The 12,692-nt window shown below is 36.7% G+C and overlaps 1 long non-coding RNA gene across 1 annotated transcript in view; it reads left to right on the top strand.

Annotated features, from left to right (window-relative positions):
• The window catches only part of LOC125613215, a 58,957-nt gene that overhangs the window by 20,498 nt on the left and 25,767 nt on the right, over positions 1-12,692 (top strand). The window contains exon 2 of the long non-coding RNA XR_007343713.1: positions 722-794. This is a non-coding gene — a long non-coding RNA (uncharacterized LOC125613215). The remainder of the gene's footprint in view (positions 1-721; positions 795-12,692) is intronic.

Below are 12,692 nucleotides of genomic sequence, written 5' to 3'. Positions count from 1 at the left end.
AAATGTTTTACATTTTCTACATTTTTACATTTTCATATGCTACATTTTGTATGTGTGTGGTTCTGGGTATTGAACCTAGGGGTACTCTACCACTGAGTACATCCAAGCCCTTTTTTATTTTGAGGCAGGATCTCACTAAGTTGCCCAGGCTGGTCTCAAACTTGGGATCCTCCTGCCTCAGCCTCCTGAGTAGCTGGGTATACATTATGTATACACCTGGGACGTACCACCCAACTCTACGTTTTCTGCACTTAAAAAAAAAAACAACTAGGTTTTACACATGAAAAGTATGTATATTTTGTTTTCCATATATGGAAGTCTGTTATATAGTGTTTGAAATCATACAATATACATCACACCTTTGTTGATTATAAAATTCAAAACAAGTAAATTTTATTTTAAATATGAAAGGCTTTTTAAACTTAATTATGAACAATATTGAAGTTTTCTACTCCTAGAGTGTTTCTGTAAAACTTTCATTGCATTTTAAACGTTTTTATTTTATATATTTTAGTTCTATTCTATTCGATACAAACAATAGAGTTGTAAGTTTATTAAGTGATACATCTTCATCTATATAATTGCCTTCTCTTTGTCCCCTTTAATCCTTTAGTTTGGAATTTAAAGTTGTAAGACAGCTTCTGAAACCACAGTTCCTTGTACATTAGTCATATATCGCTTTATTATTCTGTTTCTCACAAACTCTACCCTCCATTTGTAGGGTGAAGAAACAACCTGCCTCTGCAGAGATCTCTTTCTGGTCAGTGTTGAGAAGCCAAAAAGCAAAACCAAAGGTTAGTGCTAGTAGCATAAGTTTATTCACTGATCAGAGAAGGGAGAAGGGAAAGTCTGGGCCTGCAAATCAATTCCTTAACCTATTGGGATGGAGAAGTCATGGATGTAGGTTAAAATGAATAAGAGGGAGGGATCATCTAACAAAAGGGAGGATTTCATGTATTTTCCCAGAACTCAACCGTCTTCTTCCACTTTTTATGGTCTGGTGCTTCCTGTCATGGTGGCTGGTAGGTTGAACACTTGGTATAGGATAATTTGATTGTGTAATGAAATTAGATGTTTTGGTGTTTTCTGGCAGTCATCTCAGATCCAAGGGGCTTGGTGAATCCCACCTGAAGAGGAACTTTGGCCTTCAGGCATTTTGTTCTCAAAGATAAACAAGATTAGGGCGGAGTAGAAATTCAGCTAGGTCAGTAGGCAGTACATTGGAAACAGTACTTTCATTTATTTGCCATGTGTTGGTTTATCATTTGAATTTCAGTCTTAATGAACTTTATAGGTATTTTTTTTGTAGACTGGAGTTTTCTTTTTCTAAAAGAGCCGGCTATGTGACATGCTGTGCTAACTATATGACATATTAAAGTGTAGTTTTCAGACTTGCCTAACCCTGAGTAACTCCATTTTATAAAGCAGTAGTTCACCATGAGTTACTCCATTTTGAGTACAAATGCTGAGGTAGAATGAATCTATATCTTGTTTGTACGAGTCAACAACCACCATCTGCCTAGAATAACCATAAGGCACAAACTAATAAGTTAATTGTGCTGATAAAAATGGCCACATGTAAACTGATAAAAGTATTCAGAAGCACATGAGTGCATGGGCATATTAGACTTACATAAGAAAAATCAGACCCATGAGTTTATTGAACACACTTGTCCATTGAATGAAGCAACCCTGTCTGTCACCTGAGGTCCTTGAAAGAAGGAGCACCCCAAGACTGGACATGGTGGCACAGTGACCCCATCATCACCTGGTCACTCATCCCAAGCCTTGCCTGGGAACATCACCACGGCAGCAAACCTCTGATCCTCTATCCTTGGACTTCAGCATGGTTCTTTCTGCCCGGGACAACCACCCACACAATTCACTGCAAACTGACCTCTCAAGCTGACACTCCAAGCTGACATTCTGAAACTGCCGTTTGTCTGTCTGGACCACAGCCTGGAATAAGTTCCTGCACTTTGACAGCTCTGCACCCTGAACAAGTTCTTCAGTCTTCAGCTGGTTCAAAAATATTATCTACAGTGACTCTTTGCATTCCTATCTGCTCTTTGCTTTAGCTCTCAGTTCAGCCCCCCAGACCCCTGTGGCTGCCTTAAGCCTTTCTATAGTGCACATGTGCAGGCACACACACACACACACACGTAAATTGCTATATGTGACTTGAGATATTAGTAGTGAAGATCAGAGTAAAGGAACCTATGTTTGACTTTTGGGTGACCCATGAGTATTTGGTAAATTCTGAGATTGTAGAAAGACACAATCATGTGTGATCTATGTTAATGGCAAAGCCTGTTCACTACAAACCCCAATCTAATAGTTTCTTCACAAATAGGTAAATTAGCAACTTACTTTTGTTTATAAAATATATATTTGGTATTATATTTTGCCATCTTATTTTGTATGCTTTCTCTCTTGTGTTATGTTTCTTCTTTTTTTAACTTTTTTGTTAACATATTTTACAGTTGCCACGAGCTCCATACTTGCCTCTGTGTTTTTTGCTGTGTTTACAATTCCTGTTGGGCAACTTTCTTCTGGTTGTGAATATTGGATGTGTTTAACAAATGCACCAAAACTTGCAATTATTACTTGAAAATTGAGAAAGTAACTAATGGTGATTTTTTTTCTATTATTGATGAAGAAATTATGTCATTTAGACTTCACAGTTTGGGTTTTTTTGGTGTAGTCTTGTGTGGATTTCTAGTAAATTTTTTATTACTACATTAAATTATGTTTCAGTTATTACTTTCTCTATTACATACCTTGCCTTTAAACAATTAAATGTTTATTTTTTTCAACATAATTAGCAAAATTTCTTGGGTTCAATTCTGTGTTTATATAAATGTTCAACATTACCTTTGCTGGAATATTCTTTATTTATGACCTCTGTACTTTAACTAAATTTTTAGTTTAGACTATTCTCAAGTGAATTTTTCAAGGGGTGCTATGCTTCAGTCTTTGAATTTATGTTTCCATTGTTAACACACATGAAACACATACTCAGCTTGGCTAGATATAAAACCTTTGTTTCACCTTTGCCATCTCTTCAAACTCTGGATATCATGCCATTTCCTTCTGAAATATTTTGAGATCACCCTGCTTGTTTCCCATTGTAAGTTATTTTTCCTTAGTGATGATAGCACTTTTTCTCTTTGTTTTTGAAATTTGGAAGATTCATAGGGTATATCTTAAATCTTATTGGAATTTTGGTAAATTCAGTGGATCAATTGAAAGCTCCATTAACTTTAGGGATATTTTCTTTTATTTTGTGTCTTCCTACTCATTCTATAATATTTGTTCTGTTTTTTTTTTCTTAAAGCCCCCTTATTTCACATATACATGTTTTCTACCTATTCTCTACAAGTATCACTGTTTTTGGTATTTTGTGGTTTTTCTACAGAGTCTGGAGTCTCTCTCTCTCTCTCTCTCTCTCTCTCTCTCTTCCTTTCTTTTCTTTTCTCTTTTTTTTTCAAGCCTATATTTATGTCCTTGATTCTATTGTTGTATTGTGAATTCTGATCTTGCTGTATCTTGTGTTACTTAATGCACTGGCATTATCACATTAAAGCATTTTATATTTTCTCAAAATTCTCTCTTTAAAAACTCTGTTTTCTAATTATTTCCTTCTTTTGATTTTTTTCCTAGGGCCCATGTTCTTTAATATCCTGAGATTATGATGCCCTCTTAATTTTTCTTATTAAATTTTATTCTAGAGAATGAATTTCATTTAAAATTTACAACTTCCATGCATTTTCATGTGTGCCTTTTCCATTGCAGAATTTAGCCTGTCTTGCATTTGCTTGCTTGCTCTATGTTCTTGCTCATCACTTTTTAATAGCAGAAACTCTTTCCAAGTTTGCTATTTGCCATTTTCAGTTTGCTTGTATGATATTTTAATCTTCTCTTTAAATTTTATCTGGACTCTGAATGATGGATTGGAATGATCAAATCTGTTCTCCAGTACTCAATGGGTCAAGAGCTCACTTCAGGGTAACAAAGGAACTTGGAATAAAAATTTGATCTTTCCATAATAGTATAGACAAATATAATAGGGATGTTTCTACCTCAGAACTTTTTTATTAGGAAAAATTTGTCTTACTGAGTCATCTTGTGCCACCATTAAAAATTCATGTTAGAGAAAAAAAATGTGTTAGTATGTAATTTCTCTCCCTGCCCTAGTAGGGAAATATATTCTTTCCTTGGTGTGGAAGGGAAGGCAAGGTATGGCATTTGCTTTTTATCCTATACCCTGTTCATATATCTGGACTTAATCTTTATTAAATTTGAGATTATAATCTTTTAAAAAATATTATATAGAATTTCTTCATATTCCCATAACAATATAGATCTCTCAGGAAATGGGGATAGGTTGTTAGCTTTTGATGATTCATTTCAATTTGGGCCAAATCATATTTTGTACATATTTCTCAGGGTTAGTGATATAAAATAATGGCCATTCAGTAATAAAAGAGAATAAAATCATGGCATTTTCAGGTGAATGGATGGAGTTAGAGAAGATAATGCTAAGTGAATTTAGCCAATCCCCAAAAACCAAATGCCGAATGTTTTCTCTGATATAACGAAGCTGATTCATAGTGTGGTTGGGAGGGGGAGCATGGGAGGATTAGACAAAATCTAAATAGGGTGAAGGGGTGGGAGGGGAAGGGAGAGGGCATGGGGGTAGAAAAGATGGTGGAATGAGATGGACACCATTACCCTAAGTACATGTATGAAGACATGAATGGTGTAAATATACTTTGTATACAGAGATATGAAAAATTGTGCTCTATGTGTGTAATATGAATTGTAATGCATTCTGCTGTCATATATAATAAAATAAAAAGTAAATAATAAATAAAAACAAAATAAAATAATGACTATTCCCTAGGTCAGGTAGTGATACTTTTCTCTATTTTGTTTCTCCTTGTTTCTTTTGGTCAGTGTAAGAAGTGAGATTTTGTTAATATCCACTTAACATTACCCTTCCACCACTTGATTCTCTCCATCACTTAACTTAGAAGCTATACAGTAATCTCCATTGTGCTCCCTCTCCTTTTATCCAATTTCAAGACTTTTCTTTCCCTAGAATAATAACTGCTTCCCTTCTGTCTATCTGAATTTTACATATCATAGGACTCTAGACCCGTCTCCCTTACCCAATGAAATCATCATACTCCATGTCAATCTTTCCCTTTCCAACATTATACATCATTATTTGATATATTACATACAAATACAATATTTTCCTCTGCTCTATACGCTATCTGCCTCCAAGTATACTTTTATTGTCCAGTATTTTCACATAACAGGTTACCATACATTTTTTAGTATAAAACAACTGGCTTTTAAATAGGAAAAACAAAATCCGTCTTTTGAGCTCCCTCCCTCCCCAATAATGGTCCCTGCCCAACATTTTCCTAGTCTGACCTCCTAGATTAGTTTAGAATTACAAAATCATTTTTATTGGTTCAAAGTTTATTTGGTTTTAAAATTTTCTGTAAAATCTCAAATTTAAAGGTCATCAGTAGGTCAGCTATTTAAATACTTTCAACAGCAGTGTCAACAGTGAGTCAGATTACCTCTTCACTCAGGAGCCCTCTAATTCCTTCTACTGCTTCATGGCTCCATCCCTTTTGTATTGTCTACACTCATTTTATCTCTGTGGCAAGAAAGTTAAATGAGACTAGAAAAAAAAATGCAGCTGATTAGGGCAGATGAACTCAGCTTGGAGAGCCATCTTCCTTAGCCCAATCAAATCTTTAAAAGAGATCAATTTCATTTTCCATAGACAGTCCGGCACCTGAGGAATGAGTGATTTCAGATCCTCATTTGTTGGTGCTTTCTGGCTGAGCATTAGAGTTCTAATGCCAACACATAAATACATACATACATACAGGGAGAAGAAAGAATAAGTAAGTTTGTTAGAGCATAAAATTTTCCTAATCTTTTCATCCTCCTGAAAGATCTCTCCATAAATTATTTTCACTGGTTCCTTGATGGGGCAGCACTGGGAGGGTGGTGCCAATTCACCACGTCACGAGAGAGGGATTGAGGATGCTCAGTCTAGTTCTGTGTTCTACTGCAGCACCAACACGCCCAGGACAACAGTGTGGGCCAAGTTCACTCTAAACCCTCAATGACTTGTTAGGTCATGATTGATCCTTGCAATTGCTGCTGGCTTTGGGGTCCCTTCAGTAGAGTTCAGACACCTGCTATTCTTATTGGAATGAAAATCTTTAGTAATTTATATTCTTCCCCTTTCCTCTCTGTCTCTGCCCAAGGCCTGCATTTGGGCTTGGCATTCTGTCAATATGCTCCCAGTGTTTGGGGCAGTCTTTTTTCCAGATAAGGGTAAGGGCAAAGAGAAGTTGACCATATCTATGGCTGGTCATGCTTGCAGGTGGAGATAGCACCTAGAGCTTTCAGCAGGGGAACAAGTAGAGAACCTCAAGGTCTGCTGACAAAACCCAGGATCAATGTCAACCCTCTAGCATTGTTGGATGGCCTAGATGTCAGGCACTGTGCTGAATGCTTTGGGTATGCTGTGTAATCATGTTGGCTGAAGGAGACAGAATATCCACAAACTGTTAGAGTATACAGACAGCGAGTACCAAGTAGGTATGATCAAAGTCAAGGGTCCATAGTCATGAATGAATTTATGTTGTAGGATATAAAACATAAGGGAGCAAATAGAAAAGCAAGACTCCAATGATAAAGTAAACTGCTCCACCCAACCAGAGAATGTTGTTGTCCTTCTTGATGGATGGTTAGAAGTTGCTGGCTTATCACCACTGACAGTCTCATAAATGAAGTTGTCATGATTAGGGGGCTCTGGAGAGATGACAAGGAAACCAGGGACTCCCAGGTGACTGATTTCCTGAGACTGTGAGAGCAGAAGCTGATTATGGCTCTTTCTGTGTCAGCATTCTGCCCTCCAGGGAAAACCTGAGCCAAATATCCTAGGCAGGCCACAGGCTGGCAATTCCAATGGGGCTGTGGATATGACAGAAGTAAGGAAGAAATCAGATTTCAGCAACTTGGAGAAATAATGTGTGGTTGTTGTTGATTCCAAAAAGGCATGTCAAGCAGGTCAGGTCACAGTCACACCCAGGATCTCTTGAGCAATAGCATCTGGGTTATGTTATGTCCTGGAACGTTCTGAAACATTAAGAGACTGCTTCTTTGATTTAATAGATAAGTTAGCAGTCCTGACTTACAGTGTGTCTATCCTATGACTTGATATTATTATTTCTGTTAATTCTGACCTTTTTGCCCTCTCAGCTTTAATACAGTCTCTTGCTTTCCTCCTTTTTCCTTTCATTCCACTTGCTTGGAGCAGTAATTCTCAGGTGTGCTTCCCAAATCAGCAGCATCACCACTACCACCTGGGAACTTATCAGAATGCAAATGATCTGGGCCCCTCTCAGACCTACTGAACAAGAAACTCTAGGTCTGGTGTTGAGCAACCTGTTTTCTCAAGTCCTCTAGATGAAGTTTGAAACCACTGACTAGAGTTGGGGCTCTCCTGAACTACAGCAGGTGTTAGCTCTTCGAAAGGAGGCACACCTGTAGGAGTTGTCAATGAATACTTATAAGTATCTTTCTGAAGTTCCTGTATTAAAAGCTGCTAAATGCCTTAAAAATAGATGTTCCAATTTCTCTCTCAAAGACAATTTTACTTTAAGCTAGGCACCTTATTCCCTGACTAAAAATTAAATTTCCTGGCCTCTCTTGCAGCTAAGCATGCATGGCTGTGCCTCAGTTTTAACTAGTGAGATGCAAGCAGATTGATCAAGTTTTTCTAACTTTCTTTGTCTGTCCTGCTACTCAGAAATGAGCGTGTTGGCTGCATTTATGGAAACTACTTTGGATCAGATGAACAAAACCATACCTTCTGGTTGGTGCAACTAGGAGGAAGGAGCTGGCTTCCATCTGACAATTTCATAACTACTGTAGAAGTCTTGGACTTATCTACTTATAACTTCTTTTACATCAGAGAGAAAAACAATTGGCATCTTATTTGAGTTAGTCTTTTCTGGGCCCTTGTTGCTTACATACATAATTCTAAATAATGTAATCCTTACTATATCTGTAAAACAATACCTTTCTTGTACCTCTACTGTAAGGATTTAGCCTCTTTTTAAGAAAAGGAGGAAATTTCATATTACTCTGTTATTGGTCTCATAGAAATTCAGAGCATTTGGTAGAAAATTGCCTAATTTATCCATATAGTTTAGATTAGCTTATTGACTGCTAAATGAAGCAGTGTATAAAAGGTAAAAAAAATTTTTACATAGGTCACTTTGCATACTGTAATGCAGCACAGGCCACATTGACACCAATGGGAATGTGTAGTCTTGAAAAGGGGATGAGAATTGTTCTGTTTTATAGATGAGTAAATTGAGCCTAAGTGAAGCTACTTATTTTAGATCAGACAGTTGCACTATGAGCTCTTTTAGGGTAAGAACTGTCTTCTTAATACCTATGTCCTATTTGCCTAGTATAAATATTTGGGATATGGTAAGTCTTCACATGGTTTGGTTGAATAGTTAATTAACCAGGACAAAAGTCAACAGCCTCTTCCCTTGATGGGCCTATTCTAGTGAAATAAATCAAGTGGAGGTGAATTCTGGATTTTCAGTGATTTTCTAGAATGGGCTTTACCCTTAATTTTAGTTTTGAATGCTGGGGGACCCATGTGAAGAAGAAAGAAATACTAGAAAATGTAGAACTTCCATGAGAAGGATATAGTAATTTTCTTTCTTTCTTTCTTTTTTTTTTTTAGATTGAGAGAGAGAGAGAGAGAGAGAGAGAGAGAGAGAGAGAGGGAGAGAATTTTTTAGTATTTATTTTTCAGTTTTTGGTGGACACAACATCTTTATTTTATTTTTATGTGGTGCTGAGGATCGAACCCAGCACCCCGCACATGCCAGGCGAGCGTGTTACCGCTTGAGCCACATCCCCAGCCCTAGTAATTTTCTTATTAGGACAGATGAAGATCTCTTTACAGTTTTTGTTTTGCCCATGATAAGGGATGATTCAAGAGAAGTTGGTCCAGATTTCATTGTTCAGCCAGATTCTACTCTTGACTGTTTATTGGGGGCTGTGTCAAGAGAACGAAGCATTTTGATGCTGTTAGTCTCACCTTTAGCCCTTTGTCTGCCCCATTGTGGAGCTACCTCATTGATATGTTCTTTTCACCATCACTCTGTGGGGTGAATTCTCCCTTCATCATTAACCTGACAAATTAGCCAGCAACTGAATCAAGTGCTTAGTGCCAATTGATGGTATAGTTGAAAGTTACCTCGTTTTCAATTCTGGTTCATAAACCCACTAGTTGTGTGTCTTCAGGCAAAGTATTAAACTTCTCTGTGTCTTGTTTTCCTTGTATTTAACATGCAAATAATGGTACCACCTTTAAAGTGATAGCGTATTTGTAAAATGAACAAATATTTTGATTTACCCTTTGGAGAATTTTCCACCTTCCTCAATATAAACAAATCCAGAGATTCCATATTTAAGAACATTGAGTAACAGTATGAAGAGATTCTCACCTGAAATTTAAATTTGTGACTCTGAAGATTTATCTTTTTTTTTTAAAGAGAGAGAGAGAGAGAGAGAGAGAGAGAATTTTTTAATATTTATTTTTTAGTTTTCGGTGGACACAACATCTTTATTTTTTAAAAATTTTTATGTGGTGCTGAGGATCGAACCCAGTGCCCAGAGCATTCCAGGTGAGCACGCTACCGCTTGAGCCAATCCCCAGCCCCAAGATTTATCTTTTCCTTGAAAACTTTTCACCAATTTTATTGCCACCACTGTTGCTCACTTTTAATTAATTTTTAAGTCTAAAATCATAGGCTGAAATAGTTTTGAATGACTTCCTCCTCCAAAAAGAGAGGTGGTGGGGGAAAATACACATAAAGAAAAGCATGCAATTAGCTTGTGTGATCAGATTCATTGACTGTCATTCCTAGGTCCATACTCACTCAGTGTCCACTAGTTGGTAGATGTAAGTTCTTGAGTATTGGACCACACAGATGGGTGAATACTGATCTCCTGGAGCTTAGAGTCCACTCATCTCCTTGGATCATTTCCAGCCTGTCCTTTTTGGTAGGATCATCTGACTCTTCTTTTCCAGAAACACAATAATAGAAGAGCCTTAAGAGAGTGAGGAGCAGGCAAAGATGAAATTTCCTTTCTAGGTAGTTTCAGTGTGGTTCCAGATGCCTTTCTAAAACCTTCCTCTTCCACACATATTTGCCATTTAGGTAGAGACCCCAACCACAACAGATGGTGTATGGGCTGCTTGACATATTTTATGGTTGTTTCATCAGAACATAGCCAAAAGCAAAACCTCATGTTACTTCTATCATACATCTTACCACGAGCCCACCACACACATGATCTGTATACACTGCATCTTAATTCCATCCCTCTATCCCTCTAAGAAAATGGAATTCAAATAACTTTTCTTTGGAATCCTGATCTTCTGATCAACTGTTTGAACATTATAGCTCATTATTTCCACACTTGAACTCTCTGCTTTAGCCTAACTTCTCATCCCTAAACCAAATGGTGCTGTTGGTTCATATTTTTATTACCCTCCTAGAAAATCCTATTTCCACTTCCTTCAAGATAAGCTCAATATTTTCCTCCTCTATGAAGACTTCCTGAACAAAATCTGCCCATTAAGACCTCTTCCTGATCTCAGTATTTGTTATCATATCATTTTAACTGTTGTGGCCAATTTATTTCTCTGACTGGATTGTCTCCTTTCTGGTGGTAGATGAAGAGTGACAGGGTCATGAATACAATGTGTTCCCTAGGAAATTTATAAATGTCAAAAATTAGTTCTTGATGAAATTCTGTTTTATTGAATACATATGGTATAAAATTTTCTTTCTAAAAAGTTTAAAAAGTGTTCTATAGACAACTCAAAGGTGACAGTAATAGGATAAGTGAACATTTTTCCTACCATTAAAATCAATAGCAAAATTTGTTTCTTTTAGCTTCTTTTGGATTAATAACTGTTTCACAGGTAACAGCTATCAATTCTGGACAGAGTACAAAAGCAAACAAGTTGAAAACAACTACCCAAAGGCACTTAAAAATGACTAAACCCAGAAACTAAAGCAAGGATCAACATTTGGCAGAAGAGAATTTCCTGTTTTGTTTTGTTTTGTTTTTTAAGGCTCTTTGACCAGAGCCTGATTCTTAGTTTGCTTCCATGTAGAGTGGCTACATCTCTGATAGAAACCTATAGGTTTGCTGACCAAGGTACCACAGAAGTGACTGTAGCAACTAGAAAGGGGGTGAGTGTAGAGTTGAGAAGGAGATGTACGATTCTGTATAAAAATGCCCCAAAATCTGGTTGATCACTGAACTACACACTTGCAGTGCAAACTCCAAGTATTTAAGTCTAAATGAACTGGGCAGAGATATCAGCTGTTGTTCGCTTAGAGAAAGAGAGTTTGGAGATTGAGTCCTATTAACTACCCACTGAAACAAACAAGTCAGGACTTTTGGAGGATGAAAAAATATAACAGTGCTCAAATTCTCTATAACACATCACTCACATTTACCATGAAGCCTACAATTATTAAACATGAAGATAGAAAAACGTGACTCATATTTAAGAATTTTACAAAAAGCAATCAGTAGAAACCAACCCTAAGATCTTGGGTTGGAAATTTCATAAAATAATTTTAAAACAGCAGTATGCTCATAGTAAATGAACAAATACGATAGTTCAATTGAGAAATATAAACTATGAAAGAGACAAATGGGATTCTAAACCTAAAAAAATAAATATCTGAAATTTAAAAATAAACCAAATAGTAGGAAGCACAGGTAGCACCCAGATCTTGATTTTTAAATATCATCTGAAAGCAAGATAGGAAAGGAGAAAGAAAGAAGAAAAGAAAGAAAGAAAAAAAGATCAATCTAGAGCTCTTTGGATAAATGGATAATTCTACAGCTAAATCAGGGAAAATGGAAGATAAGCCTTCAGTGTCTTATATTACCATAAAGTAAGGATGTGGTCAGTCTCTCTCTCTCTCTCTCTCTCTCTCCCTCTCACACACACACACACACACACACACACACACACACATACAGCTCCTAGTGGCCAAAGCAGGAATAATTTAAGCAGCAAAATAAAGTAGTATTGAATTGTAAACTAAAAATTTGAAATAAATTTCCATAGGTCCATAAGGAGATGTATGTATTGATGGAGGTATGTATGTAGGTAGGTAGGAATCTATCTATCTATAATGAAAAGTTATCTTAAAAAATTCACTGAAGTGGCTTAACAACAGATTGGAGATAACAAAAGTGTCAGTGAATTTGAAGTCAGAATTTGAAGTCAAGGGGAAATTTCCAAACTGAAGAATAGAGTAATAAAATAAAACAAAACTTAAGTCATGTGTGGACCAATATCAAGAGGTCCAACAAAATTGAGGAGCCAGAGGGAAAGGAGAGAGAGAATGGTTCAAAAGAAAAAAATCAAAGAAAGTAAAGTAAAAATTTTGTCAAGTTAGATAAAATGTATCAATTTACAGATTGTACCTTTATAAAATATATCAATTTGAGAAAAGGCCCAGTGGCCCGTGGCGGGACAGAGCTTCCAATCACTCCTGCAAGGTAGGCGGGCCTGCGACCACCGCAGAAGA

The sequence above is a fragment of the Marmota marmota genome, unplaced genomic scaffold (genome assembly GCF_001458135.2).
Source record: "Marmota marmota marmota unplaced genomic scaffold, marMar, whole genome shotgun sequence".
Classification (NCBI taxonomy): Eukaryota; Metazoa; Chordata; class Mammalia; order Rodentia; family Sciuridae; genus Marmota; species Marmota marmota.
This window is presented reverse-complemented; position numbering and strand designations above follow the sequence as displayed.